This window comes from Sus scrofa, chromosome 16 (assembly GCF_054392235.1).
Source record: "Sus scrofa isolate SSC_HxYL_T2T_F1_AM1 chromosome 16, Sscrofa_HxYL_maternal_Yorkshire_Landrace_v2.0, whole genome shotgun sequence".
Lineage (NCBI taxonomy): Eukaryota > Metazoa > Chordata > Mammalia > Artiodactyla > Suidae > Sus > Sus scrofa.
In genome coordinates, this window is record NC_139398.1 from 18275665 (window position 1) to 18296099 (window position 20435).

Below are 20435 nucleotides of genomic sequence, written 5' to 3' on the forward strand. Positions count from 1 at the left end.
ACTACTGATCCAGAATTTTAGGACAGGCATGCATGTAACTATCATAATTTTTATAACAGAGGAGCTTATACAGTTCTTGACAGAAATAAGAATGGAGCAATTAATTTTGGCTGAGGGGCTTGTGGGAGGGGTCCAGGAGGAGTTTACCCTTGAGTTGGGTCTTGGAGGGTGAGTATATCCAGGAAAATGGAAACGGGCACCCCAGGCAGAAAGAGACATGGAGTGTGGATTACTCAGAGGATTGACAGGCTATGTTTGAGCAACTGTCTGGCTATAGGATAAGCAGGGCATGAGGTTGTGTTAGGAAGCATTCTGCAGAGAAACAGAGAAACAGAACCATAGGATGTATGTGTGTATATTGTATACAGGTGTTACAATTCTTCAACCCTTTTTCCCTCAAAGGGAAGAATTCAAATGAGAGACATACAGCAGTTTCGAGCAACAGACATTTTATTTAGCAAAGCAAGCTAAATGTGGCTCCCAAAGAGAAGAGAGAGGGCTGTCTAGCTGGAAACCAGAAGCAACCCAGAAGTGAGGAGATGGCTGTTTTTCAGAGTAGTGGAGAGTCCTTCCCTGTGTCCTGCATCATTTGATTGACAAGGTGATTGACAGCTTTAGGTTATATAACTTTTCTCCTTGTGCCCAAGCACTTACCATAAGCACCCAAATGAAACCGATAGAGTGAAGTGGGGGGGGGGGGGAAGGGCAAAAGCCACAAAGATAATTATTATAAATATGGTATAATAAACCCAGTTGATTCTGCGTCACCTCTTAAGTCTTAGTGTGCCTGTCCCAACCAGTGTTGGCAGTTTGGAAAGCTGAGTTGTGTTTTTGACATTCTACTTAAGACTGATAAGGCTGGGAACCTAGTGATCCTTGGACACAAAAGGGAAGATCCCTGGGCCTGTTCTGCTCAGTGTCAAGGCGGGGGATGAAAGAGAAAGATGACTCTGGCCAGGATATGTCTGTCTGTCTGTCTGTCTATATCTATCTATCTAGATAATCTTACAAGGTACCTTATATATCTTATATCCTATATACCTTATATATCTTATAAGCAATTGACTCATGCTATTATGGAAGCTTCAAGGTCTCAAGACCTCCAGGAGGTAAGCAAGAGACCCAGGAGAGCCAATGGTGTCGTTCTAGTTCAAGTCTGAAGCCCTGAAAACCAGAAGAACTGATACTGAAGATCCAGTCCCAATGCTAACAATCTCAATAGTGCTTCGATTCTAAACCAAAGGCAGGGAAAACTAATGTCCCAGCGTGAAGGCTGTCAGGTGGGAGAAATTCCTTCTCCTTCAGGGTGCTATTCAGGGGAACTTTCATCCCATTCAGGCCTTGAGTGGATTGGCTAAGGCCCACCCACCTTAAGGAGGGCAATGTGCTTTAGTCAGTCTACTGATTTAAATATTAAACTCATCCCAAACTCCCAGAAATATTCAAAACAATGTTTGATCAAATATCTAGGCACCCCATGGCCCAACAATTTGATGCATAAAATTAAAATCGTTGTTTTCTTCTCCTGATAGAATGTAGAAGGCGGACAGTTGACTCCAGGCTCGATGTACTCAGCCCCATTTGGACAGGAAGTCTGAAAATGCCTATGAGCTGCTGTCAACCAAACCCACATAGGTCAGTGAAGATGCCTCAAGTGGCCATGACTTCCACTGAGAATTCAAAACTGTTTTGTAAAAATGCGGTCTTTGGGAGCTTAGTGTCAACCTACGCTATCTGGTAATATTTGTAGAACTAAACTTGTAGAACTAAAATTATGTGGGAACAAAGCACTGACAATCTGCGGGGCTATTTTCATGTCGTAAGTGTTGACTTGTAGAGCTGTTCTTAGAATCCTACACCCACCCCTTCCCACAGATATCCATGCTTTTTTGCTAAATTCTGCACAAGCAGTTAAACTAAAATATTTCCTCTTTCTCACTCTAGACTGTGATGAGCTTGAGCTCTTGGAATTTAATAATGGACAGTGGTTTATTTAGTTGAAAAAGTAAGGCAGCTGCTAGTTCATTCTATACTGTAAAATGAATAATGGCCACATTCCTCATTCAGGCTGTGTCCTTTGAGCTGTAGGCATTTAGCAATGATGAGGATGATGGCAATTATATAATAGCCAACCTGTATCAATTATTGATGGAACCAAGTAACTTTATATTAATTAAATTATTGTCCTCATTTTATGGGTGTATAAACTGAGACTTAATGGATTTTAAACCTTGTTCAAGCTCATACATTTAGTTTTTTTGTCTTCCACTTTTGTTGAGATACATTTGGCTTACAGAACTGCGTAAGTTTAAGGGGGTATAGCATGATGATTTGATTTATATTATGAAATGATTATTGAGATAAGTTTATCAAAGAAACAAGTTTTTTCCTTGTAAGCGTACATATCTGCTTTGCTGTTAAGATGCTAGACTGTTTTTATTTACTTTTGTTAATGTTGATAGTGAACCTGAATGAGCTCCAACTCAAGTTCTAGCTCAAGATGGATTTCTTTATATCTACACTGTCCATTGCACCTATAGGGACTAAATTAGTCAACTATTACTTGAGAAAATTTCAAAATAGCTTCTCTCTGTAGGAAAAGAGGAGGGCAATTTCTTGAGGACTTGGTGGATGATCATGAATGGAGACGATTTCTGGAAGGGTCAGGAGCTGGATCATTCATTTAGCAAATTATTTCTACATTTCTGTGTAGAAAAAAATAGGTACAATCTTAAAAAGGTAGAGAAACAGATTAGAACAGAGAAAGGGGCAGAGACCAGCTCATTGTTTCGTCCTGCCAGTAAGCTGATGGAATCCATGGAGCTTCGGTCTGCTTTGAATCATTTGCATTTCTCTCACCTGATTACAGCCCTGGGTGTTGGACCCAGTGAAAACCCCCTCATTACAAGCTGAGGCTATCATTTCGTTATATTGCAATCCTTTATTGCACCTCTGTGGGGTAAATATTATTCCCAGTTGAAGAAATAAAAGGCCCAGAGAAACTGAATGACAGTAAGTAAAAGAATTGGAACCAGGATTTAAACCCACAGGGTACTTATAATATTTAAAAGGGAGCAAGAAGAGTTCCTGCTGTGGAGAAGTGGCTTAAGAATCTGACTGCAGCCACTTGGGTGGCTGCTGAGGCGTGGGTTTGAATCCCAGCTTGGCACAGTGGGTTAAAAGGTGTTGGCACAGCTGTGGCATAGGTTGCTGCTGTGGCTCAGATTTGATTCCTGGCCTGGGAACGTCCATGTTGACGTCATATAAAATAAATTATAATACATTTTACCTTCAAAAAATAGGAGGGAGAAAAATAGACAAGAAAGAGTAGGAGATAGTGGGAATCCTTAATCTCAACCAGCAGGGTTAGCGTTCTTTTCTCAGGCTCCAGGCCTGGACTCAGTCCATCTTTTGCAAGAGTCTGGATTCCAGTAGCTGATGCCAAAAGAGAGACGTCCAGGCTTTTCTAAACCACCGTCTTAGTGGGTTTGAGCTGCCATAGCAGAATACCATAACAGAAATTGGGTGGCTTAAATACAGAAATTTATTTCTCACAATTCCTCTTTTTTAATTTTTAATTTTTGTCTTTTGGCCACCCCTGTGGCATGTGGAGATTCCCAGGTCAGGGATTGACAGCTCTAGCCAGCAGTGACAACATCAGATCCTGAACCTGCTGAGCCACCAGGGAACTCCTTTTTTTTCACAGTTTGGAAGGCTGGGAATTTTGAGGTCAGGTTGCCAGAATGGTTGAGAACCCTCTTCTGGTCTGGAGATGGCTGTCCTCTTGCTGTTTACTCTAGCAGCAAAGTGCAGAGAGAAAAGCCAGCTCTCTCATGTCTCTCATCATAAAAGTATTAATCTTATAAAGAAGGCTCTACCCTCATGACATAATTACCTCCCAAAAGTCCCCCTCCCCAAAAGCCATCGCACTGGGGAATAGAGTTTCAACATAGGAATTTCAGGAGAAAAACCACCCATCTCAAATTCCTGCTCTCCAGTGCTGACTCCTGCCTTCCAGGTGCTGATTCTACAGCAGTCCTTTTGCAATCTTTTTCCCCTTTTAAGATTGGCTTTGATGACTATCAAGTTTCAGGGCTAAGAGATAAGTTGTGGAGATGGTTCGTGGTTGTGGAGGAAGTGGGTGGGAGTCCCACCGCACAGATGATGCATCTGAGTCAGGGACTGATGGAAATTGAAACCTATCTCAGCCCTCTAACTCCTAGATGAACAGGCTTCTGTTAAGTGGTTTCTTACTGAGGCATCCACTTACCACAAAATGACTCTTGCTTTTTAAGAATTTTATTGGATATAATTGACTAGCGACCTTGTATTTGTTTCAGGTGTACAGCAAGGTGAATCAGTTTCCCATATGCATAGATCCATTCTTTTTTCCTGTATGTTTATTACAAAGTATTGAGTAGATTTCCCTGTGTTGTACAGAAGGTTCTTGTTAATTATCTTTTTTGTACAGTAGTGTGTGTATGTTGTTCCCATCCTCCTAATTCCTACCCCCCCTCCATGATTTCCCCTATGGTAACTCTAAGTTTGGTTTTGAAATCTGAAATCTGTGAGTTTGTTTCTATTTTGTAAATAAGTTCATTTGTGTCATTTTAAAAATGCCACACTTGTGGCATACGGAAGTTCTCTGGCTAGGGGTCAAATCAGGGCTGCAGCTGCCAGCCTATGCCATAGCCACAGCAACACTGGATCTGAGCTGCATCTGCAACCTATGCTTCAGCTTATGGCAATGCCAGATCCTTAGCCCAATGAGCAAGGTCAGGGATCGAACCCACATCCTCACAGAGACAAAGTTGTGTTCTTAACCTGCTGAACCACAATGGGAACTCCTATTTTTATCATTTTTATTAGATTCCACATATGTGACATCATATGACATTTGTCTTTCTCTGCCTGACCTTCTTAGTATGATCATTTCTAGGTCCATCCATGTTGCTGCAAGTGGCATTATTTCATTCTTTTTTATGGCTGAGTAATACTCCATTGTACATATGTATCACATCATCTTTATCCAGTCCTCTGTTGATGGACGTTTAGGTTGCTTCCATAGCTTGGCTATTGTAAATAGTGCTGCAATGAATATTGGAGTGCATTTATCTTTTCAAATTATGGTTTCTCTGGGCATATGTCCAGGCATGGGATTTCTGGAAAATGAGACTTATCTGAAACTGTTCATCAATTCAGGGCTCTTAAAGAGCTTCGTTTTTCCTGAACGATTCATTTCCTATTTGCTAGAGCAAGGGCTGGTTAAACAGAAACATCTTGTCCAACTGATAAAGGGGCTCCAAGGAGGCTCCAACCCAACAAGACACATTGGTGGGCTGGGCCTCCCATCATTTACCCAGAAAATCTTCACCCCTATTCAGTTTGGAATGATGAGGTCCAAGAGGAAATTCTAAAAAGTGATGTTGCTCTTGGCTATGTGTGAGCGATGATATTCTCATTCAAACTGATTCCTAAGTTTTTGGTTTACCAGTGCTTGCTTTATTCATTTATTCATTTATTTATTTATTTATTTATTTATTTATTTATTTATTTATTTATTTATTTATTTATTTTTTAGGGCCGTACCCATGGCATTTGGAAGTTCCCAGGGTAGGGGTCGAATCGGAGCTACAGCTGCTGGCCTACGCCACAGCCACAGCAACCCAGGATCTGAGCCACATCTGCGAACTACACCACAGCTCACAGTAATGCTAGATACCCGACCCACTGATGCTAGTCGGATTCGTTTCCACTGTACCACAGCGGGAACTCCTACCACGGCTTTTTAGAATCTGGTGAAACTATAGACTCTTTTCCCAGAGAAAGTTGCCCCATACAATATTTTGTGTATAATTGGGGGGGGGGGCTGTAGTCCCATGGCCCAGAGGTTGAGCATATTTGAGTTATATGTTGCAATGAATAAGGATGCCAGGAAAAATTCATGACTATCTCTCAAAAGTGTCTTCGTTGACAGTGAAAAGTCCAATTTGGAATAAGTCGTGGGGAAAAATAATTGATCAATCAACCTCCAGGGATCAATCAAACTTGGTTGATCTTCTTGTTATGCTGAATTTGGAGGCTGTAGTTATGTCTTATGGGGAAAGGTGATGCCTGAAATGATATTCTTTGATATAATGCTCACTTTTTAAACAAGGTAGTGGTCTGTCTCCAGAGAATAGCAGAAGGAGACAGCCTGGAATGGGGTGCTGATTTACCTCACTTCTGAGAACGGCAGTTAGACATTTAAAAATTTACAACGTGTGCATTTAAAAACTGAAAATGAAATAGGATGTCTAGAAAGGGGGGAAATTAATGTGATATCATGTAAGACTTTTTAAAAAAATTACTCATGAATTTTATTACATTTATAGTTGTACAACAGTCATCACAACCAAATTTTATAGCATTTCCATCCCAAGATATCATGTAAGACTTATGACAACTATATGTAAAAGCAACAAATAATAAAATTTTGATCCCCACAAATGTGAACTGGGAACTCAAGAACGACCTTGGCAGTTGTCAGCCTCAGCGATCTACGTATCCTTTGCTTTGTTTTGTGTGCACTGCATTGAGAAAAATCCTGACTGATCCGGCTCAATAATGGCAAATTATAAACCTTTTAGAAACACCTCATCTTGCTGTCTCAGGATACTCCCCAGTTAAAACTTCATCCAGAAATTCAGAAGAGGAGTAGCAGGAAGTGTTTGTTGCAAAGTTGAAGCCCTAAGAATATTTTCTGGGTTTGGTTTTCATTCACTCAGGACTGCAGAACTGCCCCTTTGACCATGAGTAGAATATGTGCCTGGGGCTTGTGGAGGTTCCAATGGGGGAGCTGCTGTAGGGAGGACTCCTGTGAACAGATGGGACTTCTACTTTTTAACCGTTTTAGCCATTTCAGATGTGTACAATTCAAGGGCATTAAGTAAATTCACAGTGTTGTGCAACCGTTCCTCCTTATGCCCTACTTTGGTTTTAAAAGTCATTTCTAAGAGTCTGTGACTTGTCACATTGAAAAGGATGCATGTATATATTAATCATGACTTTAAAGTCACCATTCGCATAATTGCCTAAGTACTAATACCTTAGTGTACACAGTGCTAACGGTGGTTAATCTCTTTAATTTAAGCTTGATTTTTTTTTTTTCCTTCTTTAGGGTTAGGATTCTTCTGGCTTGTCCTTTCCTGGAGGTATTTCCAGAAGATTCAGGACCCTGTGGGATGCTGAGAATTGGAACTTCCCGTGTGACCTGATCCCTATTTAGTGTTCTAGACTTTAATTAGCTACCTACCCTAATTTCTTTAGTTAGTATCTTAGCATTCCCCGAGCCAATCCTAATGACCTAAAATCTCATCAACTTCTCTCCGAGGAAAACCAGAACATTCAGTCCTATTACGTCCCCTCCCCCCCTTTTTTTTCAGAGCAGAAAAAAATGGAGAAAGAATCAACTATATTTTTTCATCTATGCACACAATTATATTTTTTTCTGGGTCAGAGCTCAGATCTGAGCTGCAGTTGTGACCTAAGCTGCAGCTGTGGCAACTCTGGATCCTTAACCCACTGTGAGGGCAGGGGATCGAACCTGTGTCCCAACACTCCCAAGATGCCACCAATCCTGTTGCACCACAGCAGGAACTCTAAGAAACTATAATTACTGATTAAAAGGTCCTGTTTTGGAGTTCCCGTCGTGGCGCAGTGGTTAACGAATCCGACTAGGAGCCATGAGGCTGTGGGTTCGGTCCCTGCCCTTGCTCAGTGGGTTAACAATCCGGCGTTGCCGTGAGCTGTGGTGTAGGTTGCAGACGCGGCTCGGATCCTGCGTTGCTGTGGCTCTGGCGTAGGCCGGTGGCTACAGCTCCGATTCGACCCCTAGCCTGGGAACCTCCATATGCCGCGGGAGCAGCCCAAAGAAATAGCAAAAAGACCAAAAAAAAAAAAAAAAAAAAAAAAAAAAAAAAAAAAAAAGTCCTGTTTTACTGGAATGATCCTCAGAAGACCCTAGGAGGAAAATACTGTTGTCACCTCCTTTGTAAAGAAGATGAGATGGAAACACAGAGAGGTTAAGTAACCTGCTCCAGGTCACACAGCTAGGCAAGTGCAGAGCTGGAACACAGATCCAGGCAGCCAGCACACACCTAACCACTGGGTCACAGTGTCCTCATATTAAGAACTGCTTCTCCTGTGATACCTCCCCAGAACTCTAGCATCAGTAGGGAAATTTGTGTCAAGGACAAGAAAGACAAAAATGGACTGGGAGCTGGAAGCCTGGGTTTTTGTGCTAGTACTTTCTCTATCTTCCTATGGGACTTGGACACATCTCATGCCACTTCTGGGTCATACTGTCTTTAAAAATGATGGCATTTTAAAATGAGTGCGCACCATTTAAAATGAGTGAGCACCATTCTAAGAGAACTGGACTGTGGACCTGGAGGACAAATGCCATCCATGAGTGGGGTTGGGACCAGCTCCAGGGGTTGGAGGGTCCATGGCATGATAAAAATTAGGGTCCCTTATTCAAAAATTGCTAAGAATTTAAGACACAGATGGCAGAGCATTGCCCAAGGGCAGGGTCCTCTGAGCCTGTGGGTGTGTGTATGTGTGTATTTGGTTGGGGAGTGTCTACTACCCACAGAAGGAACTGAGGCCATGTGCTTCTGTTGAGGGGTCTGGATGAAGATGCGGTTTCTGGGGGAGGATCCTGGGAGAATCGTTATTAAGAGACAGCTAGGGATTTCCCATCATGGCACAGCAGAAACGAATCTGACTAGGATTCATGAGGATGCAGATTCGATCTCTGGCCTTGCTCGTAGGTTAAGGATCCGGCATTGCCATGAGCTATGGTGTAGTTGGCAGACGCAGCTCGGATCCCGCGTTGCTGTGGCTGTGGTGTAGGCTGGCAGCTACAGCTCTGATTTGCCCCCTAGCCTGGGAACCTCCACATGCCACGGGTGTGGCTCTAAAAATACAAAAAATAAAAATAAAAAAGGATACAGCTCAGCACCTGGCAAGCCCCAGGATTTCAGCGGGATTCTCTCACACTATAAGCGCTAGTGAGCATGCTCTCAGAGCTCAACAGAGGGCTTGCTGCGTGGAAGGACATAAGCAGAGAAACGCAGATTAAAACTGAGCACCAGCTTAGCAGTATTCATAGCTCCCCCATTTCATAAAAGAAGTAGGATCCAAGTCACATAGGGAGACAGAGAAAGTTCTAGAACTAGAACCCACATCTTGACCTGCCAGTCACTGTGTCTTTGTCGGTGACACAGATTTTCCCCTGACCCTGGAGTTCTGGGGAGGAGCTGAGATGGTATCATCAGGGGAAGCAATTCTAAATATATGTATATAATGAGGTCACTGTGGCCCAGTAGTGAGGTGTAGTCTCTGGAGCTGGCTGCCTGGGTCTGTGTCCCAGCTCTGCACTTTCCTAGCTGTGTGACCTGAAACAGCTTGCTTAACCTCTCTGTGCTATCTCATCATGTGCACAATGGAGATGATAGTAGTATTGTCCCCTTAGGCCTGTTGTGAGGATCCTTAGGAGGTAAGATACATAGAGGGATTAACATAAATAAGTCAATAAATATTGTGTCCCCCAAAATTAATATGTTGAAACCCTAGCCTCCAATGTGGTAGAGATGGGACATTTTCAAGGTCATTAGGTTTAGATGAGTTTATGACAGTGGGGTCCCCATGATGGGGCTTAGTGTCCTTATAAGAAGAGGAAGAAAGACCAGAGATTGCCAGGGGTGGGTGGAGGGAGGTTGTCTTTTTAGGGCCGCACCCATGGCATATGGAAGTTCCCAAGCTAGGGGTCAAATTGGAGCTGCAGCTGCCGGCCTACACCACAACTCACAGCAACGCCGGATCCTTAACCCACTGAGCAGGGCCAGGGATTGAACCTTTGTTCTCATGGATCCTACTCAGGTTCATTACTGCTGAGCCACAACAGGAACTCCATTTTTTTTTTCCTCTTCCATTTAAGGACAGGGTGAGAAGGTGGCAGTCTGCAAATCAAGAAGAGGGGCCTTGGAGTTCCCATTGTGGCTCAGTGGTTAACGAATCCAACTAGGAACCATGAGGTTGTGGGTCCGATCCCTGGCCTCGCTCAGTGGGTTAAGGATCTGGCATTGCTGTGAGCTGTGGTGTAGGCCGCAGATGCAGCTCGGATCCCGTGTTGCTGTGGCTGTGCGTAGGCCGGCAGCTGTAGCTCCGATTAGACCCCTAGCCTGGGACCTCCATATGCCTCGGGTGGGCCCTGAAAAGACGAAAGACAAAAGACAAAAAAAAAAAGAAGAGGGGCCTCATTAAATATTGAATCAGTCACACCTTGATCTCGGGCTTCCCAGTCTCCGGAAGTGAGAAGTAAAATGTCTACTGTTTAAGCTGTCCTGTCTGTGGTGTTTGGTTATAGCAGCTAGAGGTGACGAGACAATACGCATCAGCTATTATGTGAAGACAATAGAACTGGCCATCATTTGTCTAATACAGCACATTGCCAGCTTCTCTAGGCTCTAGTTTCAGAGTTCCCTGGTGGCTCAGTGGGTTAAGGGATCTGGTATTGTCCCTGCTATGGCTCTGGTTACTGCTAGGGTGTGGGTTCACAGTCCCTGGCTGGGGAACTTTTGTAGAGTATGGCCAGAATAATCATTATCATCATCATCATCTGTAGTTTAATAAGCTTTATATATATATATGTATATATGTGTGTATATATATGTATATATGTACATGTATATATGTGTGTATATATGTCCACATATATGTATATGTATGTATATATGTATATATATAAAATGTGACAGAATGATAATACCTTCCTCCCAGGGTGGCTGTCAGATGCTTAGCACATTGGCTGACAGGTCAGGGAAGCTGAAGAAATAGCAGTTTTTAGCAATATTAGCTATTATATAAAATCCCAGGTTGTAGAAACAACACATTTTTTTTACAGAAAGAAATTGCTTCTCATTAAACAGAGGATAGAATGAGGCCCGAAGTCCCATGCTGCTCTGTGCCGCCCCCAAGGGACCACCCACCCCGAGGCCTGCCGGCCAGTGATGCACCAAGGATTGGGCTGCTGAGCTGTTACTCACCCCTAAGGCCACTGAACACATCTCATTTTTAAAATGCCTGTTGATCACCAACCCTGAAAGCTATCAGACCAGCAGGAGAAAAAGAAAAACAATACAACCAAACCCAGAAAACCAAACCTGGGCCGTCTGGCTAGCTTGTAGGACAAAGGCAGGAATGAACATGACCTATAAAGAGGCACAGTCGGCTGCCCATGCAGACCTGCTCCCACTCGCTCAGGGGTCCCTTTTGAGGCTGGACAGTGAAACTGCAGTGAGGGGATGGCTGGGTGGCATTTGCCAAATGCTCCTGAAACCTGACAGGGAAACCCCACTTAACAATCATGCCTAATATGTGTAAAATTAAGAAGCAAGTAATGGATCTTGATCTGATCCAAGGTTATTGATAAAAAGCAATAACTCAGAAAGAAAAAAAAAAATACGAAGTCTGAAATAAGTTTCCAGCCTGGTTAGAAAAGGAGGTAAGAGTATTGTGAGACAGAAAATCCAAAACAAAACACTTCAAGATTATTTTTCTCTGTTGGGAGATGTGATTTTTAAAACAATGACCTTCACATCCTGCTGACACCAGCTGTTAAAATTAGCATTTGAGGTTTTTGTTTTAGTCTCTCCCAGGCATAGGCTAGGAAACCAACCACCTTTGTACACAGAACAACTTCATCCTAAGAAAAGGGAAGTTGGGGATTTCACAGCATGGCTAAAATAATACAGAAATAGGAGGGCCTTGTTCTGACTCCCGTTGACAACCTTGAAGAGTCATCGTCCTTCCCCGCCACGATTTCACAAGTCCACGTGCATTTTTTGTACATCATCTGTGTTCTGGGCCCTGGAGAGAGACAGAAAGGAGAAAGCTCTCTTGGGAAGATAATGTTCCTTGGCTGTGCAGTCTCAGGCAAGCTGTGGAACCTTTCTGTTGACTGCGACTGAAAATGGGATAACTACTATTAGTGGGGAGCAAAAGAAACAAACATCACCTTAAAACGCCTACAAGAAATTTGATTTAAAACCTCAGGCTCATGTTTTCATCAGTCTTCTGGAAGTCTCATTTCAGTCCAAACATAGATTTGAAAATTTTTATTGTTTAACAGGGGACTTCTGTTTTGGTGGGGGATGTGATTAATTTCAAAATACCAGCTATCAATGACTTGTTCAGGAGTGATCCCAAGTCTAAGGAATCTTATGTGTCTGAATGTGACCCCCTAGACCAGCAGTATCGGCATCACCTGGGAACTTGTTAGAAATGCACTAACTTAGTGGTCCCAGAGCCACTGAATCAGAAACTCAGAGGATTGGGCTCAGAAATCTGTGTTTTAATTGCCGTAAAGAGAATTCTGATGCATGGTGATGGGTGTTTTTCATAGTTTCAACATTTTCAGCTAGGATCATTCTTATGAGTCTTTATTCTAAGTAAAACTCAGTTAAAATAAAAAAAAAAGCCCCGTGACAGACTTTTCTTTTATATAGTTCAAGTTTCAGGTATAACTCCCACAGCTGGAACCCTACATCACAATAACTCTTTCACTTGACAGCATTGTAAACTGCTTTCCCAGGAGCACCTTAAAAATATTCCCTTTCCCATGAAGGCACAAGGGCTATAATAAAGGAGGGGAACAAAGTACCATCAAGTAGTCTACAGACAGGCTGATGTGAGGACTATTTATGACATTCCCCTTGTGGGCAGTAAATGTCCCCGCCAGGCTGGGAGTATACATTACGTACACAGCAGTTTTTGGATACAGAGGAGCTAAGTCATGTTTAGGAATATTCCTTCTCCAGGGACAGCATAATCTCTTAAATGCTACAAGGTGTCTGTCATTGCACTTGGCTTTTAGATGCCCTGTCGATGAAGCAGGGGTGTGCTGGAGAGCATGACAGCCAGATGAGCTCGGCTCTCTCCCAGGCAGTGCTCAGTGTCAGCACCAGGGTATCAGCTGCAGTAGGAGAATTTACACCACGGAAATTGGCAAACGCTGTTAAGTCAGGGCTTTTTCATCTTGTGAGAGCTGGTTTACCAGCATGTCAATGGATTTGGGAGAACCCAGAGCTTTAAGAGAGCTATTCCTGTGGAATAGTTTGATACAGTGCTTATTTTGAGAGCAAGACTCAGCTCTATACTTGTCTGGATGGTACTCACATTGGGATTGAAAGCAAATCTCTGGGAAGGTTTCTCTGTGCAACTTGAATGTTGCTGTCTTTGCTTCTGTGATGAGGCCTCCACTTGACACTCTAGGCCTTTTTTTTTTTTTTTTTTTTTTAAACCAGGCATTACCTGGGTGTCTGCCATGCAATCCCAGAAGTGCCAGAACTGGGAAGCTCAGCCACTTAGGGGTGACTCCCTCCGTCCCCTTTTCAGCTTCTGTCCCCTTTTGTATGCTGCTCCAACTCTACCAGAGAACCAGAGCTTTTAGTGAAAGGGCGATGCCCATTTTAATTTGAAAATTTAATGCTTATTAAGCACATAGTGTGCTCCAGGTACTATGGGAATAACACTACAAATATGGCCTCATGTTGTATGTACAGAAGCCCCAAGAGATGGTACTACCAGTATCTCCATTTTCCAAGTGAGAAAGCTGAGACAAAAAGAGGTAAGTGAAGTCCAAGATCATAGAGGATTTGAACTTGGTGTGTCTGATTCTTGTCTTTCCACACAGGCCTGATTCACTGTTGAATGCTACTTGGGATCAGTCTTGTACCTGGTTCTTTCTTCCTTTGGGCTGCATTATATCCCTGGGGCCTTTTAGCCTCTCATGCAAACAGATATCTGGTGGGTCTGGCCCAGATGGGCTCATGCAGTTCTCAACCTCAGGATTAGATATAATTTAGGATTGAGCTAGGACAGACTCCTCCCTCTTATTCAATTAGTGATTTATTAAGTGTTTACCTTTTTTTTGTTTGTTTTATTATCATCCATAGAGGCTTTTTTTTTTTTTTTTTTTGCTTCTTAGGGCCGCACTCACGGCATATGGAGGTTCCCAGTCTAGGATTCTAATTGGAGCTACAGTTGCCGGCCACGGCCATGGCCACAGCCACAGCAACATGGGAACCAAGCAGTGTCTGCAACCTACACCACAGCGAATGGCAATGCTGGATCCTTAACCCACTGATCGAGGCCAGGGATCGAACCCTCAACCTCATGGTTCCTAGTTGGATTCGTTTCTGCTGTGCCACGATGGGAACTCCATATCTTACATAAAGCTTTAAAAACATAGCAGTGCTTTGGACACAGATCTGGAAATGCTGATTTATTAATTAAGATGTTAGGCCTATAAATTTTTGATAAGCTAATCAAGAAGAACAGCTAATTGGAAAATCCTCCATGTGAGATATCTAGAAAGGCCAGACCAAATGTTACAACATCCTTTTATGTAACTGAGATGTTAAGACAGTACTGAAAATCCTCTTGGGCCAAAATCATAGAAAGAACTTAAAACCAGGCAGGTGAACCCACGAGCTGACTCTGCAGCTGTGCTTGGTGATAGAGGAAGAGTGTAGCAGTCTAACAATCAAGTTGGGGACATTGAAAAAATTATTTGGTGTTTGATGCACATAAAGGAATATTATTCTTTTAAATATATAACTAAAGTTCATGCGTGTTGTTAAAGACATAGCTCATTCACTTTGTGTCTGTGTGATATTCCATGCTATGACTGGACCATTTATTCATTCTCTGGTCAGTGGACATTTGGGAGGTGTTAAATTTTCACTCTTATACAGTAATAAATAGACACACACATCACCTGATGCTGATGTGCCAGATTTTCTCCAGGACTATAATTTAATCAAAATGGAACTCATTATTCTTGCTCCTAAACTTGTTCCACCTACTGTCTTCCCTGTGTCACCAAATGATAACTCTGTACTCCTACTTGTTCAGGACAAAACTTTGGCATCATCTGTACTGGTTTATGATGACTGCTTAAAACAACAAATTTGTCCATCAACAGATGCGTGGATAAAGAAGCTGTGGTATAAATATACAATGGAATATTACCCAGCCATATAAAAGAATAAAAATTTTGCCATTTGCAGCAACATGGATGGACTTGGGGAGCATTATGCTAGGTGAAATAAGTTCAGGTAAATAGAGATAAATACTGTATGATATCACATATATGACATCTAAAAAACTAGAACGAACCACTAAATTTAACATAAGAGAATCAGACTCACAGATATAGAGAACAAACTAGTGCTTACCAGTGGCGGGGAGGGCGTGGCAATCATCTGGGGGTAGGGCAGTAGGGGTACAAATTATCCAGTATAAGATGGGCTCAAGGATGTCTGGTACAACATGGGGAACATAGCCAACATTTTGCAATAACTATAAATGGAAATAACCTTTAAAAATTGCACAAAAATAGAATTTTTATTTTTATTTTATTTTATTTTAATTTTTTTTGCTTTTTTAGGGCTGCACCTGCAGCATATGGAAGTTCCCAGGCTAGAGATTGAATTGAAGCTACAGCAGCAGCTTCAACCTACATCACAGCTCAAGGCAATGCTGGATCCTTAACTCACGAGTGAGTCCAGGGATCAAACCCACATCCTTGTGGATCCTAGTTGGGTTCGTTAACCACTGAGCCACAAAGGGAACTCCTAAAAATAGAAAAAATTTTTTTAAAAGAATGAAATTTAAAAAACGCAATGGAAACACAACAATGACACAAATTTATTATACATTGTTTAGATTAGAAGTCCAACATAGGTGTTACCAGGCTATAATCCAGGTGTTGGCAGGACTATGCTCCTTCAGGAGGCTCTAGAAGAGAACCTGCCTTCTTGCTTTTTCTAGCTTCTAGAGGCTGCCTGCATTTCTGGCACATGGTCCCATTCCTCCATCTTCAAAATCAGCAATTTTGGGCCAAGTCTTTCTCAAGCTGCACCTCTCTGGTTCTCCCTCTGTTACCTCCCTTGTCTACTTTTAAGAACTTTGGTGGTTACATTGCGTTCACTCAGATCATCCAGGATAATCTCTTCATTTTCAGGTCATCTGATTAGCAACCCAAATTCTATCTGGAACTGGAATTCATTTCCCCCTACCCTGCCACCCAGTGTCTTCTCAGGCTCAGGAATTAGGATGTCGGCCTCTTTGGTGGACCATTATTTTGCCTGCTCTACCATCCTCGATGACTCTCTCACATGATACAACTAATCTGTTAGGAGACCCTGCAGGCTCGGTTTTCAACATAAAGTGAAACTCCAGCCACTTCTTGCCACTCTGCTGCTGCTGCTCCCATCGTCCCATCCACCGTCATTTCTCCTGGGAGTCATTTATCGCAGTCGTGTTCTGACAGGTCCATCCTTGTAGGTTCATCTTGATGCACCAGCCATAACGATCCTCTTATCATGTCAGTCATATCGTGTTACTCTTTCATCTTCTCAGAAGAAAAGCCTGACTTCTCATAACGGCCCACAAGCACTTCGATCCCTCAGACCCCCACTTTCTCTGTCTCACCTTCTATTGCCCCCCACCCCTGCCTACACCTTACCTTTCATTTCCTTTATAATTTGCTTATTGTTTTCTTCCCTGCTCCTTCTAAAAAGTAAGTCCCATGAGGGTAGAGATTTTTGTGTCTGGATTATTCAGACATCTGCGCACAGCCCAAAACTCAGCATTTATATTAAGAAGGTTTTTTTTTTTTTTTCTTGGTCCAAAGGGCTTACAGCAGCAGCTTGGACAGAGATGAGGCCCTGGGCCAGCAAAAGAGGGGAGATAAAAACAAGACCCTTACATAAATCTGAGAAGCTGGAAACAATTCTTCCCGCGGCCAAAGGTGATGACGAGATTCTGTCTGTCTTAGGCTGCACTCAGTCTTCTAGAAAGCAGTTCAGTGGCTGCCAGGGACTGGGAGGAGGGGGGATGGGGACTAATGGGTACCAGATTTCCTCTCAGGGCGATGAAAGTGTTCTAGAACCAGACCGTGGTGATGGTCGCATTATACTGTGAATGTACTAAATTGTACACTTTAAAATGGTTAGGATGCTGAAGCTGACCACAGTAAAAGACCCCTAAGAAATTATTACCACAGCCCTCCTGTCATGTGGATTTGGGATTGAATTTAGACTACCAGCATGGTCAAGGGGCTCCCAGGCAAGAAATTAACATAAGACATGGTCTCCGGCTGGTGATACGCTTCAAAGCTTTGAGAGGAATAAATACTTCTGTAACTCTGGAACAAGGCAGTGCTGGTTTGTCATAGGCAAATCCCCCTGAAAATGAGCCTACCATCCTGAACTCCACAGCCTGTGAGGGAGCATTCTGTATGAACTGATGTCAGCAGATGAAACCACCAGCAGAATTAAATGGCAAAGAACTCCAGACAACGGAATCATCATCTGGAGACTCGAGGAGCATGTTTAAAGCACGTAAAGACCGAAATAAGCAAATACATGGGAAACATGGCAAAAAAGAAGCAATACTCTATCAGAGTTCCCTTTGTGGCTCAGTGGGTTAAGAACCCAAAAGAGTGTCTGTGAGGATGTGGGTTGGATCCCTGGCCTGGCTCAGTGGGCTGAGGATCCGACATTGCCCAGAGCTTGGGTGTAGGTTGCAGATGCGCCTTGGATTTGGCAGTCTTGCTGTGGCTGTGGCGTAGGCTGGCGGCTACAGCTCAGATTTGACCCCTGGCTTGGGAAATTCTGTATGCCGTAGGTATGGCTGTAAAAGGAAAAAAAATGAATAGGAAACAATATTCTATCAAGGAGATCAGGAATATTTGAAAAAGAACAAAATAAAACTCTTCTAGATATTAAAAAAAAAAAGTCTTTAAAACTCTTAAATGACATGGAGTTCCCGTAGTGGCTCTGGGGTAACAAACACAACTAGTATCTATGAGGATTCAGGTTCAATCCAAGCCTTGCTCAGTATGGTTAAGGATCTGGCGTTGCCATGAACTGTGGTGTTGAGCCCCTTACTTTATGAACCCTGGCCTTAAAAAAAAGATTTGGAAAAAATCACAATGATTTGTTAATTGCAATTAAAGTAATGGTTTTTCACAGTATGTGTGTGGAAATGATTTTTGATGGCAGACAGAGGGAGATGGCAGATTTTCCTCCCATCAAGATGTGGGTCCGCTAATGTTCTAGTGCTAATGCAGCACTGTTTACAATAACCAAGACGTGGAAGCAACCTAAATGACCATCCACGGAGGAATGGATGAAGAAGCTATGGTGCATAAACACAGTGGAATACTACTCTGCCATAAAAAACAATGCAACAATGCCATTTGCAGCAACATAGATGGTACTAGAGATTATCATACTAAGTGAAGTAATTAGAGAAAGGCAAATGTCGTATCACTTATACGTGGAATCTAATAAAAATGTTACAGATGAACTTATTTATAAAAATAGAAACAGATCACAGATTTTGAAGTCACACTTAGTGTTACCAAAGGGGAAAACCGTGTGGGGGGGGCGGTATGAATTGGGAGGATGGGATTAACGCATACATGTGACTATGTATAAAATGGATAACTAGGAGTTCCCGTCGTGGTGCAGTGGTTAACGAATCTGACTAGGAACCATGAGGTTGCGGGTTCGGTCCCTGCCCTTGCTCAGTGGGTTAAGGATCCGGCGTTGCCGTGAGCTGTGGTGTAGGTTGCAGACGCGGCTCGGATCCCGCGTTGCTGTGGCTCTGGCGTAGGCTGGTGGCTACAGCTCCGATTCAACCCCTAGCCTGGGAATCTCCATATGCCGCGGGAGCGGCCCAAGAAATAGCAACAACAACAACAACAACAAAAGACAAAAAGATAATAAAAAAAAAAAAAAAAAAAAAAAGGATAACTAACAAGGACCTCCCTGTATAGCACAGGGAGGTCTACTCAATTTTCTGTAATAACCTATATGAGAACAAAGAATGTATAAAGTATATGTATAACTGATTCAGTTTGCTGTACACCTGAAAACGATAACAACATTGTAAATCAACTATGCTCCAATAAAAATATAAAAAAAAGAGAAGTGAATCTGTGCCACCTTTCCTGGGTCTGGGAGGGCTCTATGATTGCTCTGACCCACATGATATCAAGGATGCAGTGCTGTGCCAGCTCTGAGCCTAGGCCTTAAGAACTGGCAGCTTCTACTTCCTGGCTTTTGGAACACTTGGTCTTAGAGCCCTGAGCCACCATGGAAGAAGTCTTGCTGTTCTTCTGGAGCCACTGTGTGGAAAGACCCAGGCATCTGAGTGAAGCCATCCTCAACACTTAGCCAATTTTGCTGCAGCTGAGACCCACCTAGTGATGCTCGTCGGGGCATGAAGCATGTCCCAGTTGAGCCTATATAAGAATGGCTCAGACGCAATAGAATTATATTTCTGCATCATGTAACAGTTCAAGGAGGGAATTTCTTCTTGATAAGTGGCCCTCCTCCATGTGATGACTCAGGGATCAACAAAATAGTTTCCAGCCACTAATAGTATGATGTTACACTGTAACAGATACCTAGATCTGGGTGTCTTTGGATCATATGTCATTTCTTTCCATTCCCACCTCAGTTAGTATCATATTCTGAATCTGAATGCTGTTTTGGTAGACTCATCAGAATTTCCGCTTGGGCAAGAGGAAACATAGACAATTGTCTTCTTGATGCCATTACCTTTCTGGAGTGAGTCATTTCTAATTCTCCTACCTATAGATCTGTACTTTCATCAGGGCCAGCTTCATGGCCATGTCACCTGTGTGGTCACACAGGGCCCTATGCTCAGAAAAGCATATGCTTGCTTTAGGGCTCTGCAGCTGTCATGTTGAAATTCTTAATTTTGTCTTTGACCTTGCGTGTCTTTTATTTGTTTCTTCTTTTTAGGGCCACACCCGCGGCATATAGAGGTTCCCAGGCTAGGGGTCAGATCAGAGCTGTAGCTGCTCCCCTACGCCACAGCCACAGCAACACTAGATCTGAGCCACATCTGTGACCTACCCCACAGCTCGCAGCAATGCGGGATCCTCAACCCACTGAGCAAGGCCATGGATTGAACCCATATCCTTGTGGATATTAGGCCAGTTTTTACCACTGAGCCACTACAGGAACTCCATGACCTTTCATTCTGCTAAGTAAAGCCTGCAGGAACAACAGAGCAGAAGGGATGCATGTAACATGTGTGCCCACAGACGTTCCTTGCTGTCCCTTATGCAACCTTTCATGATACCCCATGGACACAGATTTCCAGTGGACAAATGATGGTGGGTGTTCACTGGGACTCAAAGCATATCCAAGATAAACATGGGATGTGCTCAGATGACCAAGCACGGGTACAGACAACCCTAAGAGGCCAGGCTTTCCTTTGGAAATAGAATTTGCTTTGGCTGCAGAAAGAAAGGGTGCTGTCCTAAGAAACACAAGGGACTCAAA

The 20435-nt window shown here is 43.0% G+C and overlaps 2 long non-coding RNA genes across 4 annotated transcripts in view; both read left to right on the forward strand.

Annotated features, from left to right (window-relative positions):
* Window positions 1-8524, forward strand: part of LOC102167708 (uncharacterized) — a 68171-nt gene extending 59647 nt beyond the window's left edge. For both annotated transcript variants that reach the window (XR_014830808.1, XR_002339623.2), the window contains 2 exons: window positions 1533-1635; window positions 7160-8524. This is a non-coding gene — a long non-coding RNA (uncharacterized LOC102167708). The remainder of the gene's footprint in view (window positions 1-1532; window positions 1636-7159) is intronic.
* A 3436-nt stretch (window positions 8525-11960) lies between these two features.
* Window positions 11961-18088, forward strand: LOC146395461 (uncharacterized). Of its 2 annotated transcripts, XR_014830814.1 has the most exons (4): window positions 11961-13672; window positions 15032-15164; window positions 16745-16861; window positions 17067-18088. It is a non-coding gene; the product is annotated as an uncharacterized LOC146395461 (long non-coding RNA). The 2 variants fall into 2 exon arrangements; XR_014830813.1 differs by lacking the exon at window positions 11961-13672 and having other exon boundaries at window positions 14274-15164.
* Window positions 18089-20435: the final 2347 nt, after the last annotated feature.